This window comes from Palaemon carinicauda, chromosome 26 (genome assembly GCF_036898095.1).
Source record: "Palaemon carinicauda isolate YSFRI2023 chromosome 26, ASM3689809v2, whole genome shotgun sequence".
Lineage (NCBI taxonomy): Eukaryota > Metazoa > Arthropoda > Malacostraca > Decapoda > Palaemonidae > Palaemon > Palaemon carinicauda.
Genome location: NC_090750.1, coordinates 92,925,866 through 92,948,338, shown reverse-complemented (window position 1 = coordinate 92,948,338; position 22,473 = coordinate 92,925,866). Strand labels below are relative to the sequence as shown.

Genomic DNA, 22,473 nt, shown 5'->3' with positions numbered 1-22,473 from the left:
ATATATATATATATATATATATATATATATATATATATATATATATATATATATATATATATATTTATATATATATATATATATATATATATATATATATATATATATATATATATATATATATATATATATATATATATATATATATATATATATATATATATATTCTTTGAATGCATAAAAATTCGATAAAGTATAAAAAAGTCAGAAAAGTAGTTCATATGTTTGCCTTCCGATCGTGAAACAAAAATTAGCGAAGTAAATTTGTATTCAATTTAAACATATATTTTATCCTATATCATAGTATTCAGAGGAAAGACACCATTGATTAATGATTTACTAAGAAAATATACATTTTTTCCCAACATTCCAATAATCCTGGCAAATGTATTGTTCCGCTCAAAGGACTGTCATTCACTTCCCGTTTGTTGCTGAAGGAAGATATAAAACAGTTACACCTTTATTTTGTTTTCGATATTTTCGGTAATTAAGTGTTCAACATTTTTCCAAAGGTTAGTATTGGTAATTTAGATACTAGGTCAAGTGTATTAAAGGATCAAAAGCGTTATTTTCATATATAAAAATTTATAAATATATAATTGGCAATATTTGCAGGCTAACTCCCTCTTTGAGCTGGAAGCCGTAGGCCATGACACTTTACCAATGGCATAACTTCTCAGGTTTAATTCTTATGTGCTCTGCAAGTCAAAGTGCAATGTATAATGGATATTAGTTATAATAGTTTTGGTATTGGTAAATGTGTAGGAGAGCTCCGCGCTCGATTTAAAAGTTTCTAAAAGTAGAAAACGAAAGAAAACAGTAAATTAGAGCTACAGTTACCTTGAAACTGTGAGATAATCCTCCTACAACCACCTAACTCTTACACAGAAAATGTAAGCATAAACCTACTACTATAATTATGGGGGACCCCAGTGGGAAGCATGGTTTTTGGGTGGGGGGAGGAGGAGAAAAGTGATTTTTCTGGGCACTACCGAACCTAATACAACTACCTACCCTACCCTGGGGGCCATGTACCCCTACCTAGGCCTACCGGGGGGAGGGGCTCCACCCCCCCTGCGACCCCCCCTTAAGGCCACAGTAATTTTCAGGGCACCACCGAACCTAAGACACCCACCTAACCTAGACTATGGGGCCCTGTACCCCTACCTAGGCCTACCGGGGGGGGGGGGGGGGCCTCCGCTCCCCCTGTGACCCCCCCATAAGGCCACATTGAGTTTCAGTTCAAACGAAACAAATTCAAATGAAAACGCCTTTTGCAAAAAAAGGAACACAAACTTCAAATTAGTCTCAATATCTAACTTACCTTTGAAACAAGACACGAAAAAATTGCACCTCCTCTTCCTTTTCCCACGAGTAACCACACTACGATCACACCGGAATGCTAATTTGTTGTAATCTATACGGCACACATTTTCACAATTAGGGCACTTTCTCTCTGCCAAAATCAAACCATGACGTTGAGCAAATGCAATTAGCAAATCAACTTTCCTTGAATAATGTACACAAAAATCCCCATAAGAAATAAAGCAATTGTCACAAGTGACACAGTCGGAACGGGATGAAGGTCCTGCTAATTGCTCCATACTTCACGGCAAAATGAGCTTTTCAGTTTGAAGGGAGATCCGAGACGTGCAAAAATATTCCTCCGCGGAACTTCACATAAACTGTGGTAACTGGTGGAAAAATAGCAGGGATAAGTGAAGTAATAAGTGTCAGCATTGGCGAGATTTGTAAAAACCGCCATGATTGGTTTTCAAACAGTGTGACGTCAAGAAAACACCTGTTATTGGTTAGAATAGCATTGAGAACTAGTTTGCCATAAGCAGTAAGGCGGTGAAACAGCTCATTTTAGCCAAGACATCACACAGTAAACAAAAACAAACACTTAGAAAAAATCCAAGTGAAGCATAACCATACACACAAATATCTTCGTTAAATAGAAGCTGCTCATATATTGACTATTATATAAGCGTTCTATATGATATAATAGTGAATTGTAGGTGTTTAAATTCTTCAAGATCTTCCACGGAGCTCTCCTACACATTTACCGTGATATTTTTAAAACATCTAGATGCCTGTGCTCTGAATATTAGTTTTATTAGGTTATGGTACTTTTAAAACGAATTATGTCTGTTAGAATACCAGGGCATTTTAACCCAATTTCCATTAATTGTAAGGTGGAACGGGATGATCTATAATTTGAAACAAAATCGACAGACCATCTCTATATCTAAGTTTTAGGACTAGGCTATCTTGATTAAGCTGAAATAACATATTCTGTTGGGTAATATTATAGAAAAACACGGAAAAAGCCTTACTAATAAAGACATTCGGTTTTATGGAAAAACTCCCGTTTTCTTCGAAAATAACCTCGTAACCAGTTAGGTTAGGTGGGTTTGTTAGTGCTCTGGCCTTTTACAAATCTCGTAAGTATTTAATAATAATGTTCTGGATTTGCAATGCATGCAGTGTAATTATTTTAGTTGTCAACAAAATGCTTACTTTTTATTTTTTAACATAGCTTATTTCATTATGGGGGGAAAATGTCCTAGAATCCCAGGAGCCTTGCCAGGCCCCCCCCTCCCCCCCCCCCATTAGGTCTGTGAACTGGGAAGTACTAGGTTAGGTTAGGTGGGTTTGTTAGGTTTTGTGGCCTATTACAAAAAATAATCACGTTATTTCCTGTTTACGCCCATCCAAAATCTCGTGTTACCACCTGTGTCGGATGGTAGGGTGGGGTGGATAACTGGAGAATGGTTATTTGCAGTGGAAATATAGGTAAAATTCGTTGAAAGTATAACATTTATTTTAGGAAAAATTGCTTTTTCTCGAAAATGTAATTCCGTGTTGTTTTATAATTTTACCGACTGTTTAATATTGGGTAACATTTCTGTAGACTCCACCTAGCCATATTTCCATGCAAATTTTCTTTTTTTCTGGGATCCTGTTTTATTTTCTAATTTTATATTCAGCAAAAATATAGTTTTCTAGTTACCAGCACGTGAGGTTTCCCCAAGTCTTTAACATGGTCTAACAAACATCGTGATTTGCTGTCCCTTTAAAGGTTTTTGCTCAACTGTTCCTTGCTTTGCTTACAAATAAGCAGTCTCACTGCTCCACTCTTCTGGCAAGTGGGACAGGGATGTGCTGCACATGCCTGCCATGTGGGTCACTATATAGTCACATCACATCCCTCTAAAGGTTCACGCTCCACTGTGGCTTACTTCACTCGCAAATAAACATAATTTCACTGCTCCTCTGTTCTTGCAAGCAGTACATAAATGTGCTGCACATGCCAGCCACGTGGGTCACTATATAAAGTACCACAATGTTTTAGCATTATTAAGCTGACCTAGTATGCCATATTGTCTTGAGTTATTTTAGTTGGAGTCTGATGTTTACGGGTGAAGGGTATTAATAGCACTGGTGGTTAGTGAAGCCCTATATTACACTGCGCAACTGTTTTAGACCTCTGAATGTAAACTGAAAGGTTTAACATATAAAGGAAACTACAGTAAATATCTCTTGGAAGAATACTGGAGTTACGTGAAATCATCAGAGTTTTGGAGTTATGTAAAATAACACTCTTGAATTGGGTCAGTTTACAACGGTCGCAACTATCGGTCATGACTGAAATGAAGTTTTTTCATTTGAAATGAAACACTGAAGTACATTTTTTAACGACTCGTGAAAACTGAATAAAAGCTGTCAAATAATATATATCTTTTGCGAATGGCCCGTCAGGTTATAACCGAGAGGCGAGGTGAATGCAACTAACTTCATTTCAACAGATAGCGAGTTTATATACAAGAGGTTTTGGATAATAATGTCAAAAAAATTCAAGCAAACATTAATGTATAGGCGGGCTTAAACAGGCTCTGTTAACAGTGAGGGGGAGAGCGAGATATAAAAAAAAAGGAAAATACTGTCAGTTTACGAGCATGTGTGAAACATGGTCGGTACATTGCCCCCCCCCCCCCCCTTAAAAAACACTCATCTGAAATAGAGTGCCCTGCTCTTGAGAGGCATACTGTAGTCTGGTCCTCTTGCAGGTAATATGCAGGTTTTAGGCAATGAATGAAGATGCTTCTCTGCCTCCAATGTTAATTAAAAAACCTTTAGATTGCAACGGATCACATGGAAAGAGCATGTGTAAGGGGCCGTAAGCGGCAGCTCGCTTGTGTCGTGTGCAGGGAAACGTGTTAGAGTGAAAATCTTTTGGTGCTTTTTGCTTCGCTGGGGACTTGTAAGTCTTGCGGCATAAGTTAACACGTTCGACTAACAGTGAAGGAGAGATTAAAAAATAAGAAAAAAAAATAGACCAAAGTGTACGAGCATGTGTGAAACGTGCGATACAATCTATGATGTGATTGGCCAATTTAAGATGAGGCTTAGTTCAAATCATCAGAGATACAGGTAGGATAAAGTGCAACGCATGCATAATGTAGGTAAAACTTGTCACTGCACAATAAGGCAGAGTCAATTTGAATGGAAACAAACATACAAACGAATATAACAAGAGCTACTTATCATGACACAGGTAATACAAACTGCCTGGATAAAATATCATACCTACTATGATTTGATTGTTTTCTCTATTTTACATTTGCTCGGATAATGTATTGAAGATTTTTTTTTCATCTGGTTTACTGAAGAAAAGTATAAATTGGAATGTAGGAGGTAGGTGGAGACAAACAATATTTCACCTAATATTGATTGACATTTTTTCCTTTTTATTATACGATGCTCAATTATTAGAAGTACAATATATTTTTTTTCTTGCCTGTATTATATCCAATCAAACTATGCAAGAGGTCAAATAATTATTCATTGTGGGTTTAAACCACCCAAATATGACTTGGGTATGCATCATAACTCCCAGATTATTGAGGACCCAGGTGGTAAATTGCGATTTAAGAGTAGCGTACAGTTGAGCACAGATTGTGTTGAGTTCCTTCATCTTCAGGTGATCCCAAAATTATACCATGTATATGAATACACAAAGCACATTAGGGATGCCATGGCCTAGGCACCTGATCCTGACGTAGCTAACTTGAAGCCCTCTCCTACTGTGTAAGACCTAAGAAATGCAAACTTAATCAAGTTAGGTAGGAAGATCCTGTTAAGACCTTCATAATCTGATATAGTACAACTAAAATCCTGGTTCGCACATATAATTTAAGGCACCCCTTCCAAAGCATTACTACGTAATACTGCCTCCTATATAAAGAAAAAATTAGGTGGTTTCATATGCTTAAATAAGATTTATTGCCTTTCCTTGCATTGCCACTAAATTACAGAGATGTGCGCCAACCTTAACCTAACTTAGTGGGCTGGATCCTTATCTAGATAGAATAAGCCATTGCCCTCATCTAATACAAATTACAATGCTGTAGATAGAATCAAATTATGAGGATATACTCCAACTTTACATAGTGCTGTAGATAAAGTTTTGGCAGTAGATCCTTACTTAACCTACCACACGAAAAATTCAAGTTCAAAACTTAGCACTAACAGTTAACAAAGTCTTATTGTACATCGCTAAGTTTCGTAATATCAAGAATTATATAGCTTTGCTCATCAAAATTTCATAAAGGTACAACTAACAAAGATTTGCATAACGCTCGGTAACTGTATAACAGGAAAATATCTTGCCAAAACTACATTTGCTTAAGAGGTAACATTTCTTGATGAAAGGTCCCTTCAGATAACTTATCAAACCAAGAACGTTATGTTGAATTCAGTTATGATTATGTAAAATGGTGGGAGAGTATTTTAAAATATTTTCACTTTCTTTTTTTTGTTGCAGGTCCATCTTGAACAATGAGCTACGGGTGAAAGAAAATTGAAGGCTTATAAAATTGCTGCTCTTCAATGAAAACAGCTGCAGTAACTGGAATTTTAAAGGTAAGGTTAATAAAGAGCATTGCTTGTTAGTTTCAATGGTATATTTTTTTTTCAGTCTGCTAGTAAATCCCGGTAAAATTTATATTTAGATAAATTAAAATTGGTCTAGTCGGTTTATGTATCATGATGATTATAGGTTTTCCATGGATTGCATTAGGATGAGTAAGTGTATGGATTGAGTTTAATTTAATATAAATAATTTGATTCTTAATTAGTTACTCAAGGCATAATTTACTTGTTTGTAAATTATAGTAGGATTGTCTTTTTATACTGCATTGACAATTGTTTAGTTGGATTGATTCTAGATTTTCCAAGTGGAGTGAATTAAATATTTTAATTACTATTGTTAAAAGACTAACGTAGAATTGCTTAATGAATTAAGGTAGGATTTGATTGTGAATAAATTCGGATAGTGTTGTATTTCCAATGTGTGTTCCTACACAATTACAAATACTCGTTCTTTGTTCTTGGGATAGGTAGTTGCTGCAAGAAGCCCATTATTGTATAATGGCCATACATTATGACAGCATATCCTTACGTAGGTATTGATTCTACCGTGACCATCTGTCTATGGAGAGTAACTTAGTCAAGCCTTTCAGATCTATTTCTCAAAAGTTATAAGGTAGTCAATGTCAGGACTCAAACAGCTCTTAATGTCTGAGTATCTGGACATTTTTAATTATTAAACTTAGCCGGTGTATATATAAATAGGTTATGTCTCCGACGGTCGACAGATTCCAAAAACTCGCGAGCGATTGCCATGAAGATTGTCGGGTGTGCCCACCAGCGCCGACTATTGACCAGATACCGCATATACTTCTCAACCAAACCAGTTCTTCTCTGTCGGTGGTCCAGACAACATTGGTTCCGCTCGCGCTTGACCTTAAGTTTCTACTGATTGGTGAAGTACTTGGTTTTTGGTTTTATTGCCTTCGCTGTGTTGGTTTTCTTCGATAAAACTCTTGAAACCCTTTTTTTATTATTGTTGATGAACTTGGCTTTTTTTTTATTTTCTTTGGATTTTCATAATGGCTGACCCTTCTCCTGTCTATCGTAAATGTGCGAAAGACTGTAATAAACGTCTTCCGAAAGCTTCCCTCGATCCTCATAATGTTTGTGCTAATTGCCGTGGTAAATCTTGTCAATAAGGGGATCGATGTGAGGAATGCGTTATTTTATCGGAATTCGAGTGGTTGGAGTATGAGAAATATACTCGGAAACTCGAAAGAGATAGGGTGAGAAGAAGCTCTTCTAGATCTATAGATTTTTCCTCTTCCCATGCCCCTGAACCTAATCCTTCTCCTGTAGTGGTAGTTTCAGAACCCCTTATTGGCTCTCATGAACCTTCTATGCGTGAAATTTCATTGGCTATTCAAGCGTTGGGTGAGAAGGTCGAAACCTTGGCATCGAAAAGGAACCAGCTTATGTACGACGTTAAACTTTTAAAGAGTCAAAGTGGTAAAGTGGAAAGTGCTGCAAATGTGTTTAGTGTTGTGACGGAGGGTTCGTCTGTTCGTGCTTGTCACTTGCCTAGTCCGAGACCTCTTTCAAGCTCCCCTGCACCAGGGAGAAGGAATGTCGTAGGACTTAAGGGAGTGAGAGGTGTAAACCAACGTACAGATGTTCCCTCAAAGGTATCAGATGTTGCTCTTCAAGCACGTCCTTACCATAAGACGGGAGAAACTAAGTTCTCCTCGTCTTCCGATGTTTCGTCTCGTAAGAAGCCTTGGCGTAAGGTTTCAAGGCCTTTGAAACGCAAGTCAGTCCCTTCAGGACAGGTCCAGCATCCTGGCTGTAGTCATTGGGACAGCTCTGATCGTATTCAGTCATCGGATGGCTGTTCTCCTGTTAAGCGTAAACGTGACGCTGAGTCCGAGGGTCTCGTTCGGAGCGTTGACTTGCATGCACAGGCGTTGCCGACGTCACGGCCCGTTTCGACTCCCGTTGACCCTAAGTGGAGTGTCTTACAAGACATGCAGTTGAAACTTTCATCCTTAATGGAATTTTATGATCATGACCAGGTTCGTAAAGATCCTTTGCTTGTGGTTCGTCAGTCCAGCAAGCGTGACACAGGTCTCCAACCGCCTAAGCGAGATTTGTCTCGTCATTTTGACGTTAGCGCTAATGTTAGCGGTGCTGTTAAACGTGACTCTGATCGTGTTCCTCGTCAGTCATGTCAGTTACGTGACGTTGAACTTCAATTTCCGCAGTCACAGCGTGACGTTGAGCAGCAGTCACCGCAGTCCCGACGTGACGTTCGTAGGCCGACTCTGTTGTCCCAACGTGACGTTGTTTTTCAGCCTCAAGACTTTGTCTTTGCAGTCTCGACATGACGTCGTTACCTCTGCTTTTGCTGCGGCTCCTTCGCATACTGATGTAGCCTGTCAATCGTTACCGCCTCGGCATGCTTTATTTTTTCCGTGTCGCAAGACTTTGCCTTTGTCGGATGATGTTCCTTTGGACGAGGAAGTTGTTTATCCCCTTCCTGCTGATGTTCCTTTGGGGATCCTTTCGGATGGAGAGGAGCCTAGGGTTGCCCAGAAATCCCTTGACTTTAAAAAGATTATGCTTATCTCCAAGGATCTGTTTCCCGATCATTTTGTTACTGCTGCTCCACGTTCACCTCCGTCTGAATTCACGTTAGGCATGACTTCTTCGACTCCATCGTTTACGAAGTTAGTACTCTCTCGCTCTTCTAAGAGAGCCTTGCGTTTGTTGGGAGACTGGTTAATGACCAGGAGGAGTTTAGGGAAGTCCTCTTTTGCCTTTCCCCCTTTCAAATTGGCTTCTCATGCGAGCGTCTGGTATGACACGGGAGAAGTTCTCGGCTTGGGGGTGCCTGCCTCTGCCCAGGGAGACTTCTCAAGCCTTGTAGACTCTCCTCGTCGTCTGGCCATGAGACGCTCGAAGGTTTGCTGGTCCTCTACAGATCTGGATCATCTCCTTAAAGGAATTTTCCGTGCCTTCGAGTTTTTTCATTTTTTGGATTGGTCCCTGGGAGCCTTGAGTAGGAAGGTCTCTTCAGCGGACAGGGATGTCTCTATTCAGATCATGTCTTGCATGGACAAGGCAATAAGGGATGGCTCTAATGAACTGGCTGCTACGTTCACAGCAGGGGTTCTTAAGAAGAGAGAGACTGTGTTCTTTTCTTTCTGCAGGGGTCACTCCTTGTCAGAAGTCAGAACTTCTTTTTGCTCCCTTATCTTCTACTTTGTTCCCTGCACAGCTTATTAGAGATATCAGGGCATCTCTTGTTCACAAGGACACACGTGATTTAATGGCCACGTCTGCTCGTAAGGTTTTACCTTCGTCTTCTCATGTCAGCAGACCTAAGTTTGACACGCCAGCGGCGAGGTTTATCCCGCCTTTCAATGGCACAGCCCCCAGTAGGGGAGGCTCTCGTGCCAATAGCAAGCGAGGCAAGAAGAGAGGATCTAGATCCTCACGTGGCAGAGTCTGACTGCCCACGTCCTCAGACAGCAGTAGGTGCCAGATTGACCAACTTCTGGCAGGCCTGGGAGAAGGGGGTGCAGACCGGGAGTCGGTTTTGTTGCTGAAGGAGGGTTACAAAATTCCTTATGTACGAAGACCTCCTCTTGTGAAAGTTCCGATAGACCTCTCTCCCAGGTATCGAGAGGAGACAAAGAGACAGGCGTTACATCTTCAGGTGTGTGTGTTGTTAGAGAAGGGGGCGGTGGTGAAAGTCTCGGACCTTCAATCCCCAGGTTTTTACAACTGTCTCTTCCTGGTTCTGAAGAACACAGGAGGTTGGAGGCCAGTGCTGGATGTAAGTGCTCTCAACGTGTTTGTTGTAAAAACAAAATTCATGATGGAGACCACCAAATCCGTTTTGGCAAATTCATGATGGAGACCACCAAATCCGTTTTGGCAGCGGTCAGAGAGGGCAAATGGATGGTCTCTCTCGACCTGCAGGATGCGTACTTCCACATTCCGATACATCAAATTCTCAACATTATCTGAGGTTTGTGTACAGGAAGGTGGTGTATCAATTCCGAGCACTGTGCTTCGGCCTCAGCCCTGCTCCTCTTGCTTTTACGAGGCTCATGCGAAATGTAGCGAAGTTCCTACATTTATCGGGGATCAGAGCCTCCCTATACTTGGACGACTGGTTATTCAGAGCGTCGTCCCGTCATCGCTGTCTGCAGGACCTACAGTGGACTTTGGATCTTGCAAAAGAGTTGGGTCTCTTGGTGAACATGGAGAAGTCGCAACTGACTCCATCCCAGACCATTCTCTATTTGGGGATGGAGATACAGAGTCGAGTTTTTCGGGCTTTTCCGTCTGCCAACAGGATCGAGCAGGCTTTGCTCAAAGTCCGTCTTGTGCAAGAGAAAAACAGTTGCTTTGTGAGAGATTGGATGAGCCTCCTGGGGACTCTTTCGTCGCTGGAGCAGTTTATCTCTCTAGGGAGACTCAACCTGCGCCCTCTCCAGTTCCACCTAGACATCCATTGGAACAAGGAGAAGGGTTTAGAGACGGTCTCGATTCCAATCTGCGATCCAGTCAAGACTTGTCCAGCTTGGTGGGACAGCAACATAAGACTTCGGGAAGGTCTTTCTCTGGCAGTCAAGAACCCAAACCATGTGTTGTTTTCAGACGCATCGGATTTGGGTTGGGGGGCGACTCTGGACAATCTGGAATGCTCGGGTCTTTGGTCCGCAGACCAGAGGAGTCTTCACATAAACTGCAAAGAGCTTTTAGCAGTCCATCTAGCGTTAAGGAGTTTCGAGAGACTGGTTAGAAACAAGGTGGTGGAGGTGAATGCAGACAATACCACGGCCTTGGCTTACATATTGAAGCAGGGAGGCACTCACTCCCACTCTCTTTTCGTCATCGCAAGGGACCTTCTCATTTGGTCAAAAGATCGAAACTTCTCTCTTTGGACGAGATTCGTCCAAGGGGAGTTGAATGTCTTAGCGGACTGTCTCAGTCGAAGAGGACAGGTGATTCCTACGGAGTGGACGCTCCACAAGGATGTGTGCAAGAGACTTTGGATGACTTGGGGTCAACCCACCATCGATCTCTTTGCGACCTCTTTGACAAAAAAGGCTCCCGACTTATTGCTCTCCGGTCCCGGATCCAGAGCCGGCCCACATAGACGCCTTTCTTCTGGATGGGTCTCACCTGGACGTTTATGCCTTTCCACCTTTCAAGATCCTAAACAAGGTGCTTCAGAAGTTCGCCTCTCACGAAGGGACCAGGTTGACGTTGGTTGCTCCCCTCTGGCCCGCGAGAGAGTGGTTCATAGAGGTACTTCTATGGCTAGTAGACATTCCAAGAAGTCTGCCGTTGCGGATGGATCTCTTGCGGCAGCCTCACGGAAAGAGATTTCATCAAAGCCTCCCCGCACTTCGTCTAACTGCCTTCAGACTATTGAAAGACTCTCTAGAGCTCAAGGGTTTTTGAAGGAGGCAGCTAGAGCGATCGCGAGGGCTAGAAGATCCTCTACCATCAGGATCTATCAGTCTAAATGGGAGGTATTTAGAGACTGGTGCAAGTCCTCCTCTGTTTCCTCTTCCAGTACCTCTGTAGCGCAGATTGCAGATTTTCTGCTTTATTTGAAAAACGGTCACTCCCTCTCTGCATCCACCATTAAAGGCTACAAAAGCATGTTAGCTTCTGTTTTCAGGCATAGGGATTTGGATCTTTTTAATAACAAAGATCTTCAAGACCTGCTTAAGTCTTTCGAGACTTCCAAGGAGCGTCATATTTCGACGCCTGCTTGGAACTTGGACGTGGTCCTAAAGTTCCTTATGTCAGACAGGTTTGAACCGTTAAAGTCAGCCTCCCTGAAGGAGCTTACCCTCAAGACACTTTTCTTGGTGAGCTTGACTTCGGCGAAAAGGGTTAGTGAGATACATGCTTTTAGCAAGAATATCGGCTCTCTGCTAATAAAGCAGTATGTTCTCTTCAACTTGGTTACTTGGCCAAGAATGAACTTCCGTCTCGTCCTTGGCCTAAATCATTTGATATCCCCAGTCTTTCTGAGATTGTAGGGAATGAAGTTGAAAGAGTGCTGTGGCCCGTTAGAGCTCTTAAATTTTATTTATCCAGAACTAAACCACTGCCAGGTTGTTCAGAGGCTTTATGGTGCTCCATTAAAAAGCCCTCTTTGCCCATGTCGAAGAATGCGTTGTCTTATTTTATTAGACTTTTGATTAGAGAGGCACACTCTCATTTAAGTGAGAAGGATGGTAATTTGCTGAAAGTCATAGCTCATGAAGTTAGAGCGATAGAAACTTTAGCGTTTAAGCAAAATAGATCCCTCAAAGTATTAAGGACGCGACTTTTTGGAGAAGCAAATCGGTGTTCGCTTCATATTACTTGAAAGATGTCCAGACTCTTTATGAGGACTGCTACACGTTGGGACCATTCGTAGCAGCAAGTGCAGTAGTGGGTGAAGGTTCTACCACTACATTCCCTTAATCCCAATATCTTTTTAATCTACTCTTGAAATTTTTAATCTTGTTTTGGGTTGTACGGGAGACTAAGAAGTCTTTCGCAATCTTTTGTTTTGGCGGGTGGTCAAAATATTGTTTTTTGAGAGCGCCCAGATTAAGGGTATTGATGAGGTCCTGTTGTAGGGGTGTTCACCCTGGTTATAGCAGCTCCTGGGAAGTCTTTCAGCATTCTAAGAGGATCGCTGGGCTCCGTGAGGATAGCGGACTAATGAGGCAGAGTAATCATCAGAGTCAGCTTCCTTATCAGGTACCTATACTTAAATTTGTTTTTTTAAATGTTTGTCAAAAACTCTTGAGCATATACGCCTTTATTGTTTTAATACTGGTCTCTACCCACCACCATGGGTGTGAATCAGCTATTTATATATTCACCGGCTAAGTTTGATATTGAAAAATGATATTTTCAATTTAAAATAAATTTTTGAATATACTTACCCGGTGAATATATATAATTAAAGGCCCTTCCTTCCTCCCCGATAGAGACTCTACGGACTGAGAAGAACTGGTTTGGTTGAGAAGTATATGCGGTATCTGGCCGATAGTCGGCGCTGGTGGGCACACCCGACAACCTTCATGGCGATCGCTCGCGAGTTTTTGGAATCTGTCGACCGTAAGCTATTTGTATATTCACCGGGTAAGTATATTCTAAAATTTATTTTAAATTGAAAATATCATTTTAAACATAAAACTTACCCGCTGGCTATCGCAGATATGCCAGGTGTACACTAGCGCCTTGGTGGACTTCAGGTAGAAATAATCCTACCACTTCAGATTTTCTATGCCGGCCATATTGGCCAGAACGTTGAAAATTCACTCGCTATTTACATTCAATTGGACAGTTAATTGGGTGATGTACTGTCTTTTTGTTTTTGGCTTTCGCTTTAGTAATTTCCTTTTCATTTTTTCTTGAAATCTTTATTATTTTGGGGTTATTTAGTTGTTTTGACCTTTGCTATTGTTTAATTCTCTCTCGTCACTTTTCAATATGGCCAACCCCTCCCCTGTATATAGGAAGTGTAGTAAGGGTTGTCACACTCGCCTTCCTAAGGGTTCTGTTGATCCGCATACAATTTGTGTTAAATGTAGGGGAAAATCGTGTTCTTTTGGGGATCGGTGTGAAGAATGTTCTTCGTTAACTGAAAGTCAGTGGGTAGCTTATGAGCGGTATACTCAGAAATTAGAGAGAGATAGGATTAGACGTAGTTCTTATGTTCTGTGGATTTACCTGTGTCTGATATCATTAATCCTATTCCTTCCCCCGTAGTGGTAGATCAAGAACCGAATGAACCTACGATGAGGGAGATGATGTCCGCGATTCAATCTCTCGATGTGACAGTTGAATCTTTAACGGCGGATAAAAAGCAAATTGTCAGAAATTAATTTACTTAAAGGTGGTTGTACTAGTGATCAATCGAGTGTTAAAAGTTCGACAAATGTGTTCAGTGTTGTGGAGGGCGCGCCTGCGCGATCCTGTTGTTCGTCTAGCCTAAGATCTCTGTCAAGCTCCCGGACCCAGGAGAGAAGTTATGTCGAACGGCGAAAGGAAACGAGAGGCTTCATCAATCGCGCAGACGTTCCCTCGAGTGATCCTGCTGCCGTAGCTCAGGTCGCTCACCCTCACCATGGAAAAGATGAGGTTAGTGCTTTGTCCCCTTCTTCAAATGAAGGGTCACGTGACGAGTGGCGGCGTCAAACCTCTAGACCAATTAAGAGGAAAGTTCAGTCAGTGGAACAGCGGCACATTCCCTCTCCGCAACAGCCAGGTTGTGATACACTTGAGTGTTTTCGGTCCCTTGAATCTGGGTTCCGATAGAGATAAAGTGATTCATTCAGATGCACAGTTAATACCTGGTTCAGGCATGACAATTCATGCTCCGCCTCTCCCTTCGGATTGGGGCTCTTCTCCCGAAAGTGGTGAACGGTTGGATACCGATGAAGAGGGTTAATTGCTGTAGAAAAGGCTGCGCGATTATCACCTAAAGGTGATCCAAAGGAGTCTATGTTGTTGGACATAAAACAGCAGCTCTCGTCGATGATGCAGTCATATCGACCGGCTGTTGGCAGTGCGGCTGGGCGTCAAGTCTTCCGTGGTAGACCGGTTGTCGCACAGGCGGCCTATTGTCTCTGAGGCTGACGTGATATCGCCCAGGTGGTCTCCCAGCGGCAGGTTGAAGTAGATTTGTCTCGGCAGAGCCCTATTTCACAACATCTAGCAAAAGCGCATACAGCGAATCGTCAGTCCAAGCGTGACAACGCTCGCCAAATTGCGGAGCGGACCGCCAAGCGGCAGGATAGAAGCAGGCGCGAGGAAAATTGATGAGGCCGCGGAGCGTAAGCGGCAGCGGTAGGCAGGCGCCATATATCAGTGTGACGACTCACGCCAATCGAGTCATGGAATGGCGGAGCGTCAGCGCAAGCATCGCGTGAGCGCGGGGCGCCAGGACGCGGCGGAGCCTCAACGCCAGCTAGAGTCTACCCATAGTAAAACCAATCGTGACAGCAAACGCAAGGCGAGTGGCTGTCAATTGGATGTGAATATGGAACAACGCAAGGCGCCTATGTCACCACTGACACGACTGCATAGGAAGGTCAATGTTATGATCAAAACCCAGCTCCAATCACTGATTTGTTGGAGGGAGATCCAGATGAGGTTTCATCTCAGGAGGAACAATTGGATGATATCTCGGAGGGAGAAGAGGAGAAACCACCTCAACATTTGGTGGACCTCAAGAAGCTGATGCTAGTCTTCCCGGAATTATTTCCAGACAATTTTATGCCTGTTGCTCCGCGATCTCCTCCTTCTGAATTTACCTTCGGTAAAGGAGCAAAGACCATTTTATACTATAATGGTTCTTTCCCGTTCTTCTAAGAGAGCATTGAAATTAATGGGAGCATGGTTGGATTCAAAGGAAGCTCTGGGCAAGATATGCTTCGTGTTTCCACCAGCCAAGCTAGCTTCTAAGTCGAGCGTTTAGTATGAGACTGGGGAAGTCTTGGGTTTGGGAGTTACGGCATCTGTACAGGGAGACTTCTCAAACCTGGTGGACTCTTCCCGTCGCCAAGCATTGAGGGAAGACTTAAGTGTGGTGGTCAGTGTCGGAGTTTGACCATCTCTTGAAAGGATTGTTCAGGGCTTTTTTTGTGTTTAATTTACTTGACTGGTCACTGGAAGCCTTAAGCAGAAAAGTAACCGAAATGAAGGAGACAGATTCAAGTAATCTTGACCAGCTTATGTCCTGTATGGACAAGGCAATTTGAGATGGTTCTAACGAGCTGGCTGCTCTGTTCACTCCATGTCAGAGATCGGAGTTGCTTTTTGCGCACGTCCTCGGCTCTTTTTCCGCAGGACTTGGTGAAGGAAGTGGCCGCAAATTCTCAGAAGGTTACTCATGATTTGGTTGCCAAAAAAGACAGTAATGTTTTGTCTACGTCCTTCTCTTCTCATAAAACAAAGGAGGGGACATCATATTCTCATTCTGCTCAGCCCTTTGGGGGCAAGCTTGCAGGGAGAAGTAATTTCAAATCGGAGGCAAAGAAGTTCAAGAAAAGAGAAGCCAAGCCCAGTTGAGGCAGGGTCTGACTGCTCTCCCCTTCAAGTAGCAGTGGTAGCCGGGCTAAACTACTTCTGGCAGGCCTGGGAGAAGAAGGGAGTGGACCCTTGGTCCGTACGTCTTCTAAAGGAAGGATACAAGATTCCGTTCTTATCAAAACCTCCTTTAGCCGCAGATCCTGAGGATCTTTCGCCCAAGTACAAGAGAGAACCGAAGAGGCAAGCCATGCAGCTTCAGGTGTCGCTTTTGCTGGAAAAGGGAGCTATAGAGAGGGTGTGGGACTTTGAGTCTCCGGGGTTTTACAACTGCTTGTTCCTAGTCCCTAACGAGTTCAGGGGAATGGAGACCGGTTCTGGATGTAAGCACCCTCAACTGCTACATCCAGAACTCGAAATTCACCATGGAGATTCAGAAGACCGTACTGGCAGCTATGAGGAAAGGTGATTGGATGGTATCATTGGACCTTCAGGATGCTTATTTCCATGTTCCGATACATCCAAGCTGCAGGCGTTACCTGAGGTTCGTATACGGGAAGGAAGTTTTCCAGTTTCGAGCCCTATGTTTCGGTCTTCGCACAGCTCCTCTGATTTTTACGAAACTAATGATTAATGTGACGAGCATGCTGCACCCGAGAGACATCAGAGCTTCCCTGTACTTGGACGATTAGCTTATAAGAGCTCCCTCAGCCGATCGTTGTTTGAAGGACCTTCAGTTGACCTTAGATTTGACAAAAGATTTGGGACTCCTAGTGAGCCCAAAGAAGTCACAGCTGAATCCATCTCAGAAGATCCCTAATTTGGGGATGGAGATTCAGAGTCTTGATTTTCGGGCTTTCCCGTCGCCTGCAAGAGTTCAGTCAGCACTGCTAAGGCTGGAGTCCTTTATGAAGAAGAAAGTCACTTCAGTAAGAGAATGGATGAGTCTTCTGGGAACCCTCTCGTCTCTAGAGAAGTTTGTATCCCTGGGGAGACTGCACCTACGTCCCCTTCAATTTCACCTTAATGCTCATTGGAAGAGGGAAGACAATCTCGACAGGGAGAGTATTCCCATTACGAGTACGATCAGAGCGCACCTTCGATGGTGGAACAACGCTCACAGACTCAATGAGGGCCTCTCGTTGGAGCAGAGGAACCCAGACCTTGTGTTGTTTCCAGACGCCTCAAATTCGGGGGGGGGGGGGAGCAACATTGGGAAAAAGAGAAATCTCAGGTCGTTGGAGAAAGGAACAGGAGGCTCTTCATATCAATCAGAAGGAGCTCTTAGCAGTGCACTTAGCCCTCAGAGGATTCGAGGATCTGGTCCCATACAAGGTGTTTCAAGTCAATGCGGACAGCACCACGGCCCTAGCGTATATAGCAAAGCTAGGGGAGACCCACTCAAAGTCGTTGTACGAGTTAGCGAGATCTCTTCTCCTTTGGGCGAAGGAAAGGAGGATTCTTTTATTGACACGGTTCATTCAAGGAATCAAGAATGTGAGTGTGAACAGGCTCAGCAGGGGGAACCAAGTTCTTCCCAAAGAGTGGACGCTACATCTGGACGTTTGCAAGAAGCTGTGGCGGTTATGGGGTCGTCCCCTCATAGATCTGTTTGCAACCTCCAAGACAAAGAGACTGGGAACGTACTGCTCTCCAGTTCCGGATCTCGAGGCAGCTCACATAGACGTGTTCCTGTTAGATTGGACACACATGGATGTGTACGCATTTTCACCATTCAAGATCCTATACAAAGTGGTGCAAAAGTTCGTATCTCACAAGGGGACCAGGATGACCATAATTGCTCCTTTCTGGCCGTCAAGAGTCTGGTTCACGGAGGTACTGGAGTGGATAGTGGACGTGCCGAGAAGTCTTCAGTCAAGAGCAGATCCTCTCAGACAGCCCCATTTGGCAAGTAATCACCAAAACCTTTGAGCTCTACGTCTGACTGCCTTCAGACTATCGAAAAACTTGCAAGATCTAGAGGATTTTCGAAGGAGGTAGCCAAGGCTATTGCAAGAGCAAGGAGAGCCTCTACCATCAGGGTGTATCAGTTCAAATGGGAGGTATTCAGAGAATGGTGTAGGGCTAACTAGGTTTCTTCGTCCAATACCTCTATAACACAGATTGACAATTTCTTTTTAAATCTTAGAAATAAGCGTAACTTCTCTGCCTCGACGATTAAAGGATACAGAAGTATGCTGGCAACTGTTTTCAGACATAGAAATTTGGATATCTCCAACAATAAAGATTTACTAGACCACCTTAGGTCTTTTGAAACATCTAAGAGATGCATCAGGTTTCACCTGCTTGGAATTTGGATATGGTATTTAGATACCTTATGAGTGACAGGTTCGAGCCTCTGCACTCGGCCACTTTTAAAGATATGACTGAAGACTCTTTTCTTAGTGAGCTTAGCGACGGCTAAGAGAGTCTGTGAGCTCGTTGCTTTTAGCAAGAACATTGGATTCAGAAACTGGAAAGCAATATGTTCCTTGAAACAGGGTTTTCTGGTCAAGAATGAACTTCCTTCTCGTCCATGGCCCAAGTCTTTGTAAATTATTAATCTCTATGACATGGTGGGCGATGAGATAAAAATAGTACAATGTCTTGTTAGAGGTCTGAGGGTATATTTGGACAGAAAGAAGAGCTTGAGAGGCAGCTCGGAGGCGCTCTGGTGTGCAGTCAAGAAGCCCTTGCAGCCTATGTCGAAGAATGCTCTATCCTTTTTTATAAGGCTTTTAATTAGAGAAGCTAATTCAGTGTGATGAGGCAGATCTTAGACTGCTCAAGGTGAAGGCACACGAAGTAAGAGCAGTGGCTACTTCGGTAGCTTTTAAACAAAATCGTTCTCTGCAAAGCATAATGGATGCGACTTTTTGGAGAAGTAAGTCTGTTTTCGCATCCCAATACTTAAAATATGTCCACACTCTTTATGAGGACTGCTACACTTTGGGTCCATTCGTTGCTGCAAATGCAGTAGTAGGTGAAGGCTCTACCACTACATTCCCCTAATTCCTAGTACCCTTTTCTTTCTCTTGGAACTTTGTTGTTTTATGGTTGTATGTGGAGATTGGTCGGCAGTCTTCCGCCATCTGTTGATTTGGTCAGGTGGTCATGTTGTTCCTCCAGAGCACCCGGAACAAGGGTATTAGTGGAGGTCCTGTCATGTTATAGGTTATGGCACCATTTGACAGTTCCTAGGGATCATCAGCCTCCTGGGTGGACCGCTGGATCTTCTCAGGATAGCAGACAGAATGAGGCAGAGAACCATTGCAGTCTGCTTCCTTATCAGGTACAAAACTCTTTAAGTTGATTAGGTGTAACTCTTAAGTGAATTTCCAATCAAATTGCTGTCCCTGACCTGCCACCAAGGGTGTCAATCAGCCATTCTTATATAACCAGCGGGTAAGTTTTATGTTAAAAAATGATATTTTCGTACTAAAATAAATTTTTGAACATACTTACCTGCTGGTTATATAAGTTATAATCCCACCCTCCTCCCCTCTAGAGACCAAGGGGCAAGGAAAATCTGAAGTGGTTGAATTAGTTCTACCTGTAGTCCACGAGGGCGCTAGTGAACACCTGGCATATCTGTGATAGCCGTGAGTTTTGAATAGTTCTGCTGGGCCGACAGGGACTTTAGCCATTCTTATACAACCAACGGGTAAGTATGTTCCAAAATTTATTTTATTATGAAAATATTGTTTTCCAGAATTTCAAACCAGCCAGTAAGGTTATAGTGGCTTGCTCCCTAAAAGTTGATCTCCTATTAAAAGATGATTGTTTGTATTTGTGTAGGAATAAATCACGTGGCTCTAGTGATTTGTATTTTCCTTAACTATGCAAACCTAAGATTATGTTTCCTGTCAAGCCTAGATGAGGGTCAAAGTGGCATCTCGGTGTGCTGGAGAGGGGCTGAGGCTTACCCGCCACTTGTCAGTAACTACCATTTTGATATAAATTTTAACAGCTGAGTTCCAGCTAAGCAGAAATCATTCTCCTATTGATGGAATCGAGTTTATTTATTTAGAAAAAAAAATTACTGCAATTACAACCTTTGGGATAATTGGGAATGACAGGATTGACACTGAATTAATTATATATCCTGTTCAACAGATTACAGTATGACTGGCTTGCTCCATTATGAATTAAGATTTCTGATCATTGGGTGGAATTCAGCTTCCAAGTAATGGATCTCGTTGGGCTTTTATATAATGAATAAGATTAAAATTTACATGTTTTTAAACTACAAAACAGTTGGCCCTTCTAAAGACTAATACAAGGTATGACTGGCTACTCGGTTGACTATATCAGAACTTAATCTAATTGAAACAAGGGTTTAGTTAAGGCGTGTCCACTTGACCAGGCAGTGTCCGACAGGCAAGTATAGTTACCAGACTATGAGCATGTGATGATGTCAGAAGCATGAAAACTAAAACCAAAGGCGTGAAACTTGGAACAAACACGTGCTAAAAGGTCTATCTTAGCCTCAATGCCTTCTCGCTCATTAACTGGGCAAAGCTGAAAGCCAATGTCTACATGTCGGTACTAAACTCAGGAAAACGTTTTGGCTTATGAGTTATGTGATTGCTTCCAGGCAAAGGGTCTTTGCAACGTTCCCTAGATGCGTCTCTTGTATAACCTGTTGTTATTTCCTTTCCTGCATCTTGCCGTCCAACCTCTTACCTGTAGGGTACTGCCCTTAGTTTTAATTAAGTCTTTAATGGTGTCACAGGCTTCAACACTGGGCTATATAATAAGTCAAGCAGAGAGATAATTTTTCTTTAGTTCAAGACGAAGATGATTATGATTGTGAATCTGATATGATAGCTGGAATAACTTTATGCTGGATCCGTACAATATATAGAAAATTTTTATTTAATTTCAACAAAGAGAATGATATATTTACTTTATAAATTTAGAAAGTTGTGAAGTTTTTCAGTAGTGAAAACACCACATAATTATTCACTTACACAGCACTATACTTTTGTAGACTGCAATAATCTACACTAAATATTATTATCGTGCCAATAAATATTATTTTTGCACAGTATATAAACATATCAATAAACTCTATTTCTCTATAGAATTCATACATGTCAATATACTCCATTTATTTAGAGAATTTAAACATTTATTTCATAATTATTGCATGAACAGCGTGTGTTTGTGTGTGTGTTTGACCAGGTATCCTCGTGATATAAGATAAAATGTTTTATTCGAGGATTTATGGTTTATTGAGTATTTATTAAAGAAAATTAAGGGGATTAATTGAAGGACTATGGGAGCACTTGTTAGTCAGTGGATTACCTGAGACCGGTTATAATATCATTGAAGGGAAATATTTCCTTGATGGGATTTATGGGGTAACACTTTTCCACTTTACAAGTTATAATTTCGGTTTGATATTTGCTCTTATAAATGACAGGGGTTTGTGTAGTTCATCATTATTGCTCATATTTTGTATTTAATCAGTATATTTCATAATTTTTGTAGTTGAGTATGGAGAATATTTGACTAAAATATAATTTTGACATTGAAGTGCACAGTAAATTATTTTGATAAGACTGATATATTAGTATAATTAGAAGTACACAGCAAATCATTTTAATAAAACTAATTTATCTGTCCAATTAACAATATTATTTATTTTCCAGACTGGAATCCTCAAAAGGAGAAGAAAATTATGTATACCTACTCAAAAAAAAGAAGAAAATTACACTGCAAATACGAACTAACATGAAGATCAACGAGGAACAATTTAAGCTTCACTACAAAAAATCCACAAAACTGAGAGACAAAGAATAGATAAATTTTATGAATTCCCAATTTCAAGAGAAGCACCAGATGACCTCATCTGAAGTGGCAGTCTCATCATCAAACGTTTCTGAAGTATAAAAGACCTCCATGAGCATATTGTAGTACTGCAAATACCTTAAAATGTCCAATTAACCAGGTTTCTTAGGTAGTGTGCTATCATGGTCACATCATATATATCCCATAGGTTTAATGTCAATCACTAATCGCAGATAGGATGAAGATTAAAGTTACAGTGAACTAGGAAATATATATTTTTTGCAATAAAAATATTATCAGATTGATTCAAGTTTATCAAACTACTTCCATTTCTGGAAGCCGTTAATTTTATTATTAGAGCTATTAATTCTTACTAGTCTAGTAGCAAATACTATATTCGGTCTTAATCTTTACAAAGGCAGTTCATATAATATTAATTTTAGTTTTTAATTCTTCCCATCTTTATGTAAAAAATACACGTTATTTTTTCTATAAATTGTAAGCACCCGAAATTTAACTTGAAAATCGGATCCAGATCAATATTTGTGAGCTTATTTGAATTTCTATTTGAAATTAATATTAAACTTTCCTATTTATTACTTGATATTAAACTAGAAGTCGTTCGTTTAGCTGCCTGAAAACTAATTTGCAAATAAGAATATGCAATGGATAATAAATTTCCATTACCTCATAGAGTAGCTAGCTGGGATAATTATGTATAATGTTAAATGTATTGGTTTT

At 41.5% G+C, this 22,473-nt stretch overlaps 1 long non-coding RNA gene across 2 annotated transcripts in view; it reads left to right on the top strand.

The window, feature by feature from the left end:
- Positions 1–21,947, top strand: part of LOC137620275 (uncharacterized) — an 83,474-nt gene extending 61,527 nt beyond the window's left edge. Inside the window, exons 1-3 of one of the 2 annotated variants that reach the window (XR_011040040.1) lie at positions 388–512; positions 5,831–5,928; positions 21,594–21,947. This is a non-coding gene — a long non-coding RNA (uncharacterized lncRNA). Of the gene's footprint in view, positions 1–387; positions 513–5,830; positions 5,929–21,593 lie in introns of those variants that run through there. The other variant, XR_011040041.1, reaches the window with a different exon arrangement.
- Positions 21,948–22,473: the final 526 nt, after the last annotated feature.